The sequence below is a fragment of the Sarcophilus harrisii genome, chromosome 1 (assembly GCF_902635505.1).
Source record: "Sarcophilus harrisii chromosome 1, mSarHar1.11, whole genome shotgun sequence".
Taxonomy (NCBI): domain Eukaryota; kingdom Metazoa; phylum Chordata; class Mammalia; order Dasyuromorphia; family Dasyuridae; genus Sarcophilus; species Sarcophilus harrisii.
This window is the reverse complement of record NC_045426.1, coordinates 451117818-451132885: the sequence shown is the minus strand read 5'-3', so window position 1 is coordinate 451132885 and position 15068 is coordinate 451117818. Positions and strand designations below refer to the sequence as shown.

The window sequence follows — 15068 nt, the reverse complement described above, 5'->3', positions numbered from 1 at the left end:
CTTGCTTCTTATTCCTAGGGCTTTCTCTGGATGCAAAGTATGCCTGGAATGTCCTTCCCCTCCCATCTTACCATGGTATCTCCATTCCATTATCAAAGCACCTTCTGCACAACCACTCAAAACTAAACATAATAAAGTAGTTGCCTTCCCCTTTGGAGATGAAAGTTCAACTACATAGAAACACAGAGAGAGAGAGAGAGAGAGAGAGAGAGAGAGAACTTGGACTTCTCTGGACTTTTCCATAGCTTTGGTGTCCTTTCAATTCTTAAGTCTTCTCTCTGTTCTTCTACTCTTATTAAATGAAATAATCATTGTGTATTAGTCACATCATTCTACGCTCTTTACTATACATCAGTTCATACTATTCTCTGTGCAAGAGATAGAATTCAGGGAAAGCCCCTGAATTCTTACCCCCTCATCAGATCTAGCTAGAGAATATCTATGGAGCATGGCTGGAACTAGACCCCATCTGTACTACATGTCTCAGCCTTGGATCTGAGCATCTCTCAATGGCGTATAGATCCTGACCTTTTCCAGTAAGCACCTGGAAAAAAAGACTTGGGCAATCAAAGTTTTTGGTTGTGTTCCACATGCCAGCTTTCCCCTTCTCTACATTAAAGTTTTGTTAGAGAAGATAGACTGATGAACCAAAAATAGTCACCCATTCAATAGATTTTATGAATGAAATAATGTTTGGAAAGAGTTTAGCATAGCATGCCTGTATGAAGTAGGTACCACATAAATGCTTATTCTCTTCTTGCCTCTTCTCTAACTTTATGGTCTATATAAAATAGGATCTATGTAGAAACTAATATACTGATATAGAAATTAAGGGTCCTGGGTTCTAATACCATTTCTTTCACTGACTAATTGTGTGACCTTTAACAAATCATTCCATGTCTGTATCCCAATATCCTCAACTATCAGGATAGAACTGAAATTTCCTGGGCTACCCAAAACAGGCATTTGTTTTCCCTAAAAGGCAATAGAGCTGCCCCTGGGATTTGCTTAGCTTCTATCTTCCTTGTCACAGCTTTATGATACCTAATAGTATAAAAAGCTCCACTCGTGTGGAGTCAGAGTCATTCCAATATAGTGTTTGTTTAAAAGCCATTTAAATCACCTTATCTTTCCAAATTGACCTAGATGAATTTTTAGATGCATAAAGCATTTTGCAAATCTTAAAGGACCATATTAACGTTAAATATTACTATTCAGAAGTTTGGTATGACAGTTACTAAAATGTCATTCCTCTCCTGGCTTATCTCTTGAGTTTCTCTACAATGCCCTAGCAACATCCTCAAACTCAAAGTTCACCCTATTACTAACCCTTCTCACACTGAAAAATGTATACTACTTCTGTGACCCCTTTCACTAGCTGGTCCTCTTAGAATTTCTATTTTAATGAAAGCATTCAGCTCTGCCATATGTTCATTCCTTTTTCTATTCCACCTAACTCTCTCAATTTTCTCTATTATGGTTCCATGTGAGTACTGCCCCTCACATTTCAATTATTTGCTATGTTTTGTTTCTATGCATTGAAGTACAAGCTTCTTGAAGTCAAGGACTATCACTTTTGGCCTATATTTGTATTTCCAATGTTGCTTGCTGTTGATTTGATTCAAAACTTAGGCAAGTTAATAAATCTGGACATAACTAAAAGACAAATAAAAATCCTTTCCGAAACTAAACTATATGTTCTAAGTTATAATGGATTGGTACTGAGCAAGAAAGCAGCAAGATGGTGCAGTAGATAGAGAGCAAGTTCCACAGTCAAGAGGACATAAATTCAGCTTCGGATATCTAAAAGCTGTATAACCCTGGACAAATGATCTTACCTCTATTGTTCAGTTTCCTGAATTGTAAAATGGCAATAAAAACAATAACACCTAACCTCTCTGAGTTGTTAGGAGGATCAAAACAGCATGGTGCCCTGTACATATTGCTTGTTGTTCAGCCATTTTCAATTGTGTCTAATTCTTTGGAACTCTTTTGGGGAGTTTTCTTGGTAAAAATATTGAAGAAGTTTGCCATTTCCTTCTCCACTTCATTTTACAGATGAGAAAAATGAGATAACCCAGTTTAAGTGACTTGCCCAGGGTCCCACAACTAGTGTCTGATGCAAGTTTTGAATTCAGAAAGATGCCCTTGTATCCCCTAGTTGCCCCTGCACATAGTAGGCATATGATAAATCCTTCTTTGTTCATTATATGTAAAAAATTTTATTCAGGGACATATTTTACCTAGTTTAGGAAATCTGAGCTATTAAAAACTTCTTGCAATGCCCACTTTTGAAGAAAGAAATGTTCATATGGTCTATGTACAAATGTACAAAATGAAAGTGTGCCATTGAGTACAGTCTTTAGGACTGCTTTGGGACATTAGACAAAAACACTTTAGTGATTTCCAATCGTGAAAAATGCACAGGGAAGAACTGATGGTTTTGTAATTACAAGGCTGAACTATTAGGCCACAGCACACATGGCCTCTCCAGTTTATCATGCCTCATTTGGAACAACATACTGTGGAGTCTAGTCCTCAGCTGCACAAATTTTCAGCCTTTTCTATAGGACATAATTATATTAGTCAAACTCAGCAGTGATTCATTTATGCATTAGAATACTTCTTTACTAATTTGCAGTGAAAAATACCTATTCAAGGACAAGAATACTTACTTCAAAGTTTTTTTTTTTTTAGAGTTCCTCCTTCCAAGACAAATTAAGCCACAGAAGGTTACTAGATAAGAGCAGAATCAGAGCAAAGCTACTTCCAGTACTCCAGATAATGGAGTTAAAAGAATTGTTCCTATTCTACTATAGAACATATCTCTCTAGAGACCAAAATATGGGCATCTGTTAGTGATATCTGTCTTCCTTAGACTTTTAGTTAAAAACAAAAGCATTCTTCACTAATTAATCTCATTCAATATTTCTTATAAGTCATCAAGAGAATCAATTTTTATATTATATTATGCCTCATGATCCAAAATTATCATCTTTTATATTAGTTGCATTTTAGAATGGTTTTCTAATGAGATATTAGGATGCTACCTTAAGCTCATCCATACTTTATGAGTCATTGGCGATTTTAAAGTGTTTTTTTCCTAGAAAGTCTATTCCATTTTTAGTGCCTACTTACATAGATACTGTTTACACTAATGGTACAAAAATAAATACAAAATGGCCCCTGGTCTTAGAAGTCTATAAAATAATAGGGGGAGAATGTAGGCAAATAACATTCAAGAGGATGTAAAAGGAAAAGGAATAATCTGCTAAGAGAAATGGGGGTTAATGCAACCAAAGATCAAATTAATTTCCTTGAATATGATAATACATTCAACAAATGTTAAGTTTGCAGCTTTCTGAAGCTCCTAGGTGTTTTCAGAACAAATTCTTGTGTTGTAGTTGATTTGATTTGATTTTTCATTCAAATGCAAAACTTTCCATTTATCCCTATTGAATTTTATTCTATCAGATTCATACCAGCACTCTATTTAACTTTCAAGATCCTTTTGGAACTCTGTTCTGTCATCCCATACATGTTAGCAAGTCTACCAGGATTTGTATCATTTACAAATTCAATGATCTTCTTATCTATAACTTTATCTGAGTCAGTGGTTAAAAATATTAAATAGCACAAAACAAATATTCCATTGAAGACTTTCTGCCACATTGATTTTGCACAATCAACAACCATTCTATAATTGGGTGATCCTATATGCTCTACGTTCATCTAATTAGATTGTCATTGAATCCATTTTTCTCCATCATCACAAAAAATCCATAGTTTTATGTTTTCTCCACAAAAAAAAAAAAAAAAATTCAATAACATAATGAAGCAACCAAAATTATTTACTACTCAGAGGACATAATTGGATAGCCATTAAATAAAAGATTTGAGAAGCATAAGGTGAGCCATAAGAGTGGTATATCATTGAACTTAGAAAGTATTCAGAAGGACCAGGTATTAAACAAGGTTGTATCTTGAAGAAGTTTCAGAGAATATTTCATTTATCCTATTCTTTACATGTAAATCCTTATTATTCTTCATTCAAAAAGTATCCTTTTCTGACTTTCTCCCCAGATTGTGAATCAATATTTGTCTCTTGGATCTAGATGACTTCACCTACTACAGCTGTATGTTTTAAGCATGAAAGCACAGAATAAATTTTTTGTAATCATGTGTCCTACAATAATTACTAGGATATGGGTAATGCAAGAAGGATAGGAAGGAGCTGAAAGTAACAAGATAACAGTCTTTGTCAAATAGAGGTGAAAAATAAGTAGATTTTAGAACTCAAAGCAAACAAGTTTAATAGAAAATTGGAAGGATTTGAGTAGTAGCTGAATGTCAGGGTATGCAAACATAAGATAATGCATTTCAACTGTGCATAAGAAATGGATGTCTGTGAGATTTCATAAATACACTAGAAAAGGGACCCATGACATATTATTAGGCATCATCAAGAAGGATATTGAAAGAGAGAAGAAAAAAAAAAAAAGAAAACATTTAATTCAAAATCTAGAGTGTGTATATATCTGGAAATCTGTGAAGTTCTATCATATAACTTTTTTTTCCAAAAAAAAAAAAAAAAAAAAAAGAATGAAACTACAAAATGGTCATATGAGAAGACCAGATAAAGTGATAGGATTAGTTGAATGCATGAGGAAAGGTGAAAAAGTTTCTAATAAATCTTCATCCCATGTTGGTGTTTCTTGTTCTTTAAAATAATATATAATGGTTCTCTCTGAGAGAGAGATTTTTCAGGGAGGTTTTCTGGAGGCAGCCTTAGTTTCAGTTACAATCAATAATTACTCCAAAATGCAGCCAGCTGGTAAAAATGCAAACATTTATTTTCTCCTTCCAAAATAGCCCAGTTAGTTGAGCCTTATCTCTGCTTAGTTCGAAGAGCTCTTGCAGCTTTGTCCTTGGCTTCTGCCTCTGCTTTCTTCAGCCTCCAGCCAACACCAAGGTGAAAGATGCAATGAATCTCTCTTGCCTCTGAGAGAGGGCTTCTGGCTCTCAGTCTCCCAGAGTGCGGAATCTCCGACCACAGGGAATGTTCCCAAGTAAAAACTCTTGAGTGGCTCACTGAAGCTGTATTTATGCTGCTTCTCAGAGAGTGGGATTGTGGTATATCGCTCAGCGTGCTCTCTGGCCCTAAGAGCTTCAAGGGAGGTGTGAATTCAGATATCTCATACTAAACCCTGAAATCTCCCAAACGTGTGAACTCCAATGAGTACTTAAATACTTCTAGCTTATAAGAGCTCTCTAAAGGTGTGAAAACAAGCATTATTGTCTATCAGTTGTACTTCGTACCTAGTTTCAAGTTCTGGCCCGTAACATCTCCTCAAAGGATCAGATTAATCATACTGAACCATGCTAAATTAGATAATTATTGTCTCTATCAACTCTAATGACTTAACAATTTGTAAAGATTCCAACAATCCCATCTCTGTGGAGGCACAGAGAAAGATGTGGTTGAATCATAAACAAGCTAGATAAACTTGATCACTCAATCCTGAAACACTAAAATGAGGTTACAACTTGTGAAACTCAAGTGAGGTAAGTTCAGGACAAATAAAAGAAGCATCAATGAACATGACTCATAGTGAACTTTAAGAATTTCTCTGGGAGATTTACAGAATCAGCATTTGGAATGGACCTCAGAAGCCATCCTGTTCAATGCATGTACCTTGTATAGCTTTATTAACAGGTGATTAATCAAGTTCTGTGTTAACATCTTCCTACCACCACCAAAGACAAGCCATTCCATTTTTGGCCAGTTCAATAATTAGATTCACTTTCCTTAAATCAAGAGCAACTTCTTCAACTTTTCATGATTGTCCTTTGTTCTTTCTAGTCACTGGAAATAAACAGAAAAAAATTTCATGTAATCCCAATAGTCCTTCAAGTAAAAAGGATATATATATATATATATATATATATATATATATATATATATATATAACATACATGACATTTAAACCATTATCCAAATCAGAGATCAGAAATATACATTGGTCCAAAGACAAAACAAAGATCCAGGGACACTTCCCTAGAATCCTCCTTCCAACCTTCCAACATGAGATTTAGCCATTGTGGGCCACATATTTTTGTTCAACCATTCAATTAGTTCTGAATCTATTATTGTCTAGCCCATATTAATTTATCTAGTCTCCAAGTATGGCATAAGTGACATTGCCAAATATTTTGCTAAAATCTAGGTAAATGCTATCTATCACATTTCTCTTATGTCTAGTAGCATGTCTTAAAAAGAAAAAGTATCTTAACCTTTTTTGATAGAAGAATTCTGATTCTATTTGATCACATCTTCCTTTTCTAAATATTCACCAATGATCCCTTTAAAAATACATTTAAGTATTTTGCCAAAAGTCAAAATCAAAATTTAGTCAATATTTGCTGAAACAATGATCTTTTCTTTCTTTTTTTTTTTTTTGTTGAAATTTGGGATATTTGTTCATTTCTCTCCTGTAAATATCTCTATATCTTTTTTCACTCCCAGGGGCTTTGTAGTCATATTAATAGATTATCTGTAAGGATATTGAGATCTATGACATCAGCTGAAAAGAAATCAAGGATTTATGGCAGTTGTACTCCAAATCTATAGGCTAGGGAGCAGTATGCTTCTGCAAAGAATGTTGACACCAATCATATATGTATGAGATTGAATTGCATCTCTAAAAAACCAATAATTATACAATGTTTATGGAATATATCCCCCGGGGGGAAAAAGTTTGCTTTGACTAAACTGGACAGTTCTGCAGAAGTCAAAAATGAAGTGCATCATGAGGTAATTGGATTTGGATGCATAAGGGAATTTTGAGATCTAATATAATCCCCTTACATTACAGATGAGGCAACTGTAGCTTAAAGAACTAAAATGAATTTAATAGCCCAAAGTCACATAAATAGTAAATGAGAGAACTAGTAGTTTTGAATCCAGGTTTTCTGACATCAAATCTTTCCAAACAAGAGCATAGAGAAATATCAGGCTTAATATGTTAACATAGTTTACCATGAAATCAAACTCCTCATGTCCTAATCCAATTATTTCAAGCTTTGAATTCACTAGAGTTTCTGTTGGCTTAGCTGAATGCCCAAGGAATGGCTTCCATGTTTACTTGCCTCTGGAGAGTTGGCTTGAGGAATTTCCCCTGATTTTGTTGGGCCTGAGGCTTTGGGAGGGTTCTAACAGAGTGCAGGATAGCATCATTGTTTAAAATGCCTGTGATGATAAAATTTGACCTCAAGACTTTCTTTTTAGTCTGAAATATCACTTACCAAAACATTTGATCTTTTCCTAGGACAGGAACCTTACATATAAGAGAGACAGACACACAGAAAGGCAGAGACATACAAGAAAGAGAGAGATGAGACAGGCATATGAGGGAAAGATAGAAAGAAAGAGAGATGGACAGAGAGAGAGCAAGATTCTGTCATCTAGTCATACCTAATCTTTGAACTTGTCATACAAGAAAAAACAATGCCCAAAAGAGCATTGATCTTAATTCTCTATTGGCCACTAAATGCATACTGGGCTTAAATTATCAAGATTCTGAGCCAGTATAAAAGTATTGTTGTACTTATCATCCAACTAGAGTTCATAAATGATACATCTGGAGCTGTAAAATATCTCAGGGCCATCTAGTCCAATCCCCTAATTTCATAGATGGAGAAACTGAGGCTCAAGGAAATTAAATGACTTGATTAAGGTCATACAGGTAATAAAGAACAGAGATGTTCTGTTAACTCAGATCCTCTGGCTCCAGAACTAAGATATTTTCAAGTGTAGCATTTGATAAATGAGAATTCCAGTACCAAAGACAATTCAGATAGGCAGGGGAAAAGGTAATCTAAGGCATAATGGTTATAATGTTCTATAGCTAGAAGTCATAGAAATTAAAGAGATTGAGAAACTAAGAAATGAAAGTTTTCAAAGGAGGCAGGTTTGAGGTGAAGAAGATTATGAGCCAGGTACTTAAAGGGGAGAAGGGAGAAGCCATGGAAATCCACAGATAAGAACAATATTGATCTTGTCAGAATTAAGATAACTTTAGAAATAGTAAATAGAAAGTTGGAAAGAGGCATCAGGGACCAAGAAAAATAACATTTCTTCCTGTTAGCCACATATGAAGTGAAATGGGATGAAGAGCTACTAAGTTTTTATAGAGTGTCTTCAGGAGGTACAGTGTCTTCAGGAGAAACCAAAAAGTAATAGACTCAAAAGATGGAAAGAATGTGAGAAAAACAGACCTAGAGTAAAACAATTTGCTACAAAAGACAAGGGTTCTAGCAACAAGGAGAATGAGCCCAAACTGGTTTCACCCCTAATACAGCTATTTCTGCTAATTGGGGCACTAGATGTGATATAGGTCTCAGATGAAGTAGCTTGATGGGGACAATACCAATGGCAGTATGGGGAAATGGGTGAGGACAGGTGGGACGCGGTGACACACTGAGACTGTCTAGGAGTTGGGCAGCTAGAATTCTGCTTTGGGAAGAGAAAGAAAATTCCCTTCCATTCCAATAACTGTATCAAAGCCCTAGTTGCCTCCAATCTAGTAACATCAGTGATTCCAATTAATCAGCTAGTTAATTAGTAAGTAATAATTAGAAATTATTAAGTGCCTACAATATCCCATGCCCTAGGACAAATCCTGGGAATACAATCTCAAAGAATGAAACAATCCCTACTCTGAAGCAGCTCCATCCTAATTATAGAAACTTGCATTTATATACATAGTGTTTTCAGGTTAAAAAAAAAAATACTTTCATTACAATTCCTTCTTTGTAGCCCTAAACTTTTGCAACAGTCTCCTAATTAGTCTTCCTGTCTCTTTTTACTCCATTCCTATCCATCCTCATGCAGTTGCTCAGAGTGATCTTAGGATCTTTTGTTCTTGTCAAATTTCAACTCAAGTACCACTTTCTAAGAGAAACTTTTTCCTGATCCCCTCTCAATACATTATATAAATGATTGATAGATAGAAATAATATGTGTGTGTGTGTGTGTGTGTGTGTGTGTGTGTGTAGAGGTTTGTACCTTGATTTTAAGCCACATGAAGGTTAGGAAAGATTTGCATTTGGCTTTTTCAAAAAAGACCTTAAAAACTATTCACTCCAATCCTTTTCTTTTACAAATGAGGAAACTGAGATCCAGAGAAACAACTTGCTTCAAGTCACACATAGGAAGTGACAGAATCAGACACCTATTGTTTGTTGTTCAGTCATTTAAATTCTATATGTCTCATCATGATCCCATTCGGGATTATCTTGTCAAATTTGCCCTTTCTTACTCCAGCTTGTTTTACAAAGGAGAAATTAAGGCAAACTGGGTGAAATGACTTACCCAATTAATAAGTGCCTGAGGCCACATTTAAATCTAGGTCTTCCTGGCTCCAGGCTCTTGTGTACTATCCACTCAGCCCCTAATAGTTGCTTAATAATTCTATTGCTTACATGTGTATAGTATGATCAAATCAGAATATCAGAGTTAAAGTGATTTTAAAGATACCTTTTCTTATTTTTAGTGTCAATGTCCTATTACACATTCAGGAATTTGTTCAGTGTTTTTTTATTCTAATAACTGCATGTCATATACAAATCTTTTGATAGGATAAATCTAGTTATAGAAGGGAACACAGAGGCCAGTCTCCTTATTTTAAAGACAAGAAAAGTAAAGATTAATGAGGTTAGATGATTGTCCAAAATGGGATTTGAATCTACTTCCTCTGACTCCAGACTCAGCATTCTTTCCATTCCACCATGCTTCCCCTTTCTATATTATGTCCTAGATTGAAAACTCCCAGAAGGCAAGCTCTTCACCCCCATAATCCTCTGTGTACAAAATCTGCCAGTACTCAGTATAATTCTAAGCTTAATAAATGCTTTATAGATAAGAAAGAAAATAAGGGCCTTTGGTACCCTCCAAATCCTCATTCCTAGGGAACTGACTAGCCACAGTAATCTCTCACCTGCCTTCATCTGCTTCAAATGATTTGTAGCTATATAGGATTTGTTGTTTCCATGGGAGCAAAAGCAATGGTTTCTTCTATCTGCTTATGCACTTTCAAAATGGTATAACAGATATTTCTGCCCATATAAAGATGGGAGATAAAACTCAGATAAGCATTTTAACATACTCTAAGATTGATTTAACCCAAGTTTGTTTGTTTGTTTTTTAAGAAACTCAGCATTTTCTCCTTGGTGCTTTAACACTAACTTCATATAACTTTCCTGTCTGGAGCCTGGGCTCTTTTTTTCTGGGATTTGGTGATTTCTGACAGTCCATTAGCTAAGCCTACAAGATTAGAATATTTTTTACAAGATATCAAGGGCATAAATTCAAGACATTTTTTTCTGCTGAAATAACACCAGCACCACCTCCTAAATATTTATCAGTAAATGACACATGCCTTTTGACTAAGTGAAAGAAATTCACTTAAAATAACTGATCATGGATATTTTTTTAAAGCATTTTAAGTTTATAGAGGACATCTTTTACTATCAGTACTTTTCAAACCACCATCAAGAAAATCTTGTAACTTAAACTTCACCAAACAAGTTGTAATTGCAAAAGTAAAAAGCTTGTCTAACAACTGGAGTTTGATTTACCTAATTCCAAAGCATCATCATTTCCAGATTCTGTTTTGTTAGGTTTTTTTTTTCCTTTTCTTCTTATTTTTTTTTTTCTTTTAGGTTTCATTTTCTTGCTGGCCAATGGTTTATAATAACAGCTTTGTCTGGCCTTTGAATTCTTCATTGTCATTTAATGCCAGCTGGAGTCTTGAGGAGCCTTGGCTTTCCTTCTAGCTTTTAACTTCTCCAGACGGTCATTAATTGTTCGCTGAAGGAGTGGAAGATCAGATAATGTACCTTAACCCCTCCCAGGCCAGTAGCCTGTGTAGTCTGGAATCTCTCCTTTTCAATCCCTTCCTGCTCCCTTCAAAAAAGACCCTTGTATCCATTCCAGGAGAATTTTGAAGTGTTTTTTTCTTGGGTCTTAAAAAGGGTTAATTCACTTCAAAAACCAACATTTATTTGCCCTTTTTAGCATTTGCACTCTGTCCCTGGAAGACTAGTTGCTTTCCTTGTGTATGCATATTCTTTCCCTTTCCTCCCTTCTTTTCCAAATGCTTTATTGAGAGGTTTATGACTCTATTAAAGTGGAGTGGCATATGTGGTGTTTTTCTTTTAGTCAAGAAACTCCAGATACTAACAAGGCTCCCTCCTCCAACTCCAACTAAGTGGGATTTTGATCCTTGCATAGCAGGAATCCAGATCCTCTGTTCAAGAAGGAATACTTGCTAGCACACCTTCTCAGTGATTCAATGCAATAAATGTTCAAAATTGGCAAATATGTACCTTCCTATCACCTCAGACCAGCCTCCACAGCTCAGAGCTACTTTTCTTAATGGTTCTACTTTTTTAAAAATGGCAAAGGGCTTGGCAAAGATAAGAGTAGATTAAAAGTCATTAATGCCATTAGGATAAGTGTCTTATAGGACATTGGCTCAACATGTAACAGACAGGCTGAATTTCTGTACTTCAAATATTTTTTCATCCTGTCAGCAAATCGGACTACAGCCAGGTGAATTGAATTTCAAAGCACCTCAATGAAGTTTATTTTTTACCTCTGAACTATCACGATCACAGATAAACCTTGGGAAGGAGAGAACCATTCAGCTGAACCTCACATCTAGCCCCTAAAGTGCAAAGTGCACCCAAACAGTTTCCAGCTGGGAAAACATTTCAGTTTATAAGCTTGGAACCAGCGGGCATCTTGTCTTGGCCTGGTCTTAGGACATCCCCTGGTTGTTCTTTGAGTTAACCTCATGCTGGTGTTATAAGAAATTATGTCTTTCTGCTTTCTTTTCCAGAGTATTTTTTGGGTGACCATTATGCTGACAACTTTGTAGAAAGTCATCAAATCTGAAAAAAAAAAAAAAAAAAAAACAACCTAGAAAAAGAAAGTACTATAAAGAAAATGGTAGCATTTAAAATAATTATAAAATTATTGTTCTATACTTCTAAGTGCTATTAGAAGAAAAGATTTATTTTCAATACTAAGGAAAACTGTGAAAATAAATATTTCATTTCTTTGAAGGTACTAATGATTTCTTGGTAATTATTATTAATCTTAATGATTATAGCTAGCATTTATATGTAAATGCTCTACAGTGTGCAAAACCTTTATAAATATTATTTCATTTGGCCCTCACAACAATATAAGAAAACAGACTAGATGACTTGCCCAAAGACTAGGTCACATTTGAATCTAGGTTCAGCATAGCTAATATTTACATAGCAACTTGAGGTGTGCAAATTATTTTAGATTCATTGCCTCATTTGATCCTCACAGCAGTCTTGTGGGGCAGTATTAATTATTTATCACATTTTTAAGATGAAGAAATTTACAGTAAGTCAAAGTAAATGACTTTTCCAACAAAACTGAGCTAGTAATAAGTATCCAGGTAGGATTTGAATTCAAGTCTTCCCAACTTCTAGTACAGAATTCTATCCAGTGTCCTAACTAGAAAAGAAATAATTGAGCCTTGGGAGACAGTGTTCCTATCATTTTTCAAAATGGCCATTTCCTCACTTTTATGACTTTATCCTTTTCTTACTCATCTTGATCGTCAAATGATCCCTTATCTAAATTGACTAGTTTAAAGCACATCATACAACAAAGGCCAAGCCCAGCAGCTAGCACATAGTAAACGTATGAGGAAATTTTTTTTTTCAAAATAACTGACATTTATGTCTTGAAAGAAGATACATGAGACAGTACTCCCATCACATTCATTTGAAGATGTGGGAGGTTCATGAGTCCCATAGATTGCATATATTTTCAGACTTTTTCAATGTGTATAATTGGTTATTCTTTTTTTTTTCCTTCCCCTCTTTCTTTAAAATTGGAATGAATCTCTGAGAGAGAGATACTGGAGGAAATTATAGTCATGTAAAAAATAGATCAATAAAAATTGTCATCATGATACAGAACTACAAGACAGAAAGAGGAAATAGATGATGGATATGATTAACAGATGGATATGATTAACCCTGGCGCAGAAGTGAGCTGGAATTTCAGTTATCTGGACATTTACTGTTAAAAGCAAAGTGTTTAATGACTTCTTTACTTGATTTAATAGTCATTTTTTCCCCTTCAAAACTGGAGGAAACAATGAGGGGAAATTCTAGTCTGGATACATTACTAATTAATGTAGGGAAACTGGTTCCTGACATGGAAATGATGGCAATCAAAAAAGGATGTGTTCTGTCTTTCATAACATTTGTGATCAGGGAGAAGAAAGCTGGGAATAATATGACATTCACTCTAGATTTAAGAAGAGCAGATTTCAAAGGATTCAAAGAAAAGATACAAAGGATCCTATGGACTAAAATTCCACAATCCAAATCAGTCTGGGAGGATTAGCAAGCTTCTACAGTGGCATTCTGAAGACCCACATAAAGACACATAAATCATTCTGGTAAGGAAAGGATAAAAAGATCTATGTCTAACAAGACTATTGTGGATACATTTTTAAAGGATATGGATAGAAAATGAAAGTAAGGAAGGGTACCAGAGGATGAAATACAAAAATATATAACAGTATTATAAAAGGTCAGTGGTACAAAGTGATTGTATATATTAGTACTCCCTGCTACCAGTGAGGTGAAGGTTAGTGGATTATTTGAGCTCAAGAGTTCTGAATTGTCACAGAGCTAACACTGATAATGTGTTTTCGCTTTCTGGTGTTATGATGAACTCTTGGGAACAACTTTTGAGAACAAACATCCACCTAGTCACCTAGTCATCTAAAAGGGGGAAAACCAGCCCACCTCAGACACATACATAGTAATCCAAAGTTTATGTATCAATCAGTAAAGGGATTGAGTCATATATGGTCATTACATTTCCAGCCATTCCATCTTCCAAAGTGGGAAGATTCCTTCTCAAAACATAAAAAGCAAACAAACAAAAAACATTAATGAAAAATGTCAAAACAAGTTGAAATGATTCAAATAAGGAAAGGTTTTCTCCAAAATAACTAAGTTGTCTTTCTTTGCCATGAGTATCTCCAATATGACCTTAATTAACAACATTAATGATTCAGTCCAACTTGGAGAAAGGTCTCCAGATTAATGCCTCAGATATTTGTGTTTAGTCTTGTGCTTAACTTTTCAAATTAAATGTTTTATAAGGAAGTTAACATAAAATACCAATGTAGACAATAAACCTATGACATGAATTAAGTCAGAGTAACATAGATGGCAGACTTCTCCAATATTAGGTGTCACAAATCTGGAGTGATAAGTGGAACACTGGATGACAAAGTCTGGTTTCAAAAAGCTCATGACAGGTTTGAACATTAGGCTGAATTTAAAAAGATGAATTTAACATGGATGAGTATCAATTTTTTCATGGGTTCAAAAATGTCTGCTTCAAAAGGACAAAATGGGGGCAACACAGCTAATTAGACAGCTATTCATCTGAAAAAGTTCAGGGAGTTTTAATGGACTACAGCTCAAAGTGAATCACAATGGGATATGACAGCCAAGAAAAGTAATGTGACATTAGGGTGAATTGAATAAGATTTAGCCTCTAGCAGATATTTCCAAGCCTAGGGAGGATTTCAATCTCTTTTTGACTCAGTTTCCTTAATTGTAGGATGGAAACAATAGAATCTACTTTGTAGAGTTATTGTGAGGTTTAAATGAGACATTTGATTTAAAAAAGTGTTTGATACACTGATTCCCTTTTCTTCTTTTTTCCCTTCCCCTTCCAGTAATAAGAAAATTAACTTTGCCATCATCAAACTAGGTCTGGAGTATTTTGTTCACTTCTGGAGATCATAGTTTAAACTAAAGATCATAAAGAGTGACAATCAGGATTGTGAGGAACCATATTCAGATCATCCACAAACTTTTATTAATCACCTAATATGCCAGTCACTGTGCTAAGTGATTGGGATAAAAAAAAGAAAGAAAGAATTAAGCAATCCTATCTCTCCAAGAACTTACATTCTAACAGGTAGACAATA

The 15068-nt window shown here is 35.0% G+C and overlaps 1 long non-coding RNA gene across 3 annotated transcripts in view; it reads left to right on the top strand.

Annotated features, from left to right (window-relative positions):
* LOC116421293 overlaps nucleotides 1-15068 on the top strand; it is a 143951-nt gene that overhangs the window by 78725 nt on the left and 50158 nt on the right. The window contains exon 3 of one of the 3 annotated variants that reach the window (XR_004231609.1): nucleotides 13327-13514. The exons of 1 other annotated variant lie outside the window; for it this stretch is intronic. This is a non-coding gene — a long non-coding RNA (uncharacterized LOC116421293). Of the gene's footprint in view, nucleotides 1-4083; nucleotides 4193-13326; nucleotides 13515-15068 lie in introns of those variants that run through there. One more of the 3 variants, XR_004231605.1, reaches the window with a different exon arrangement.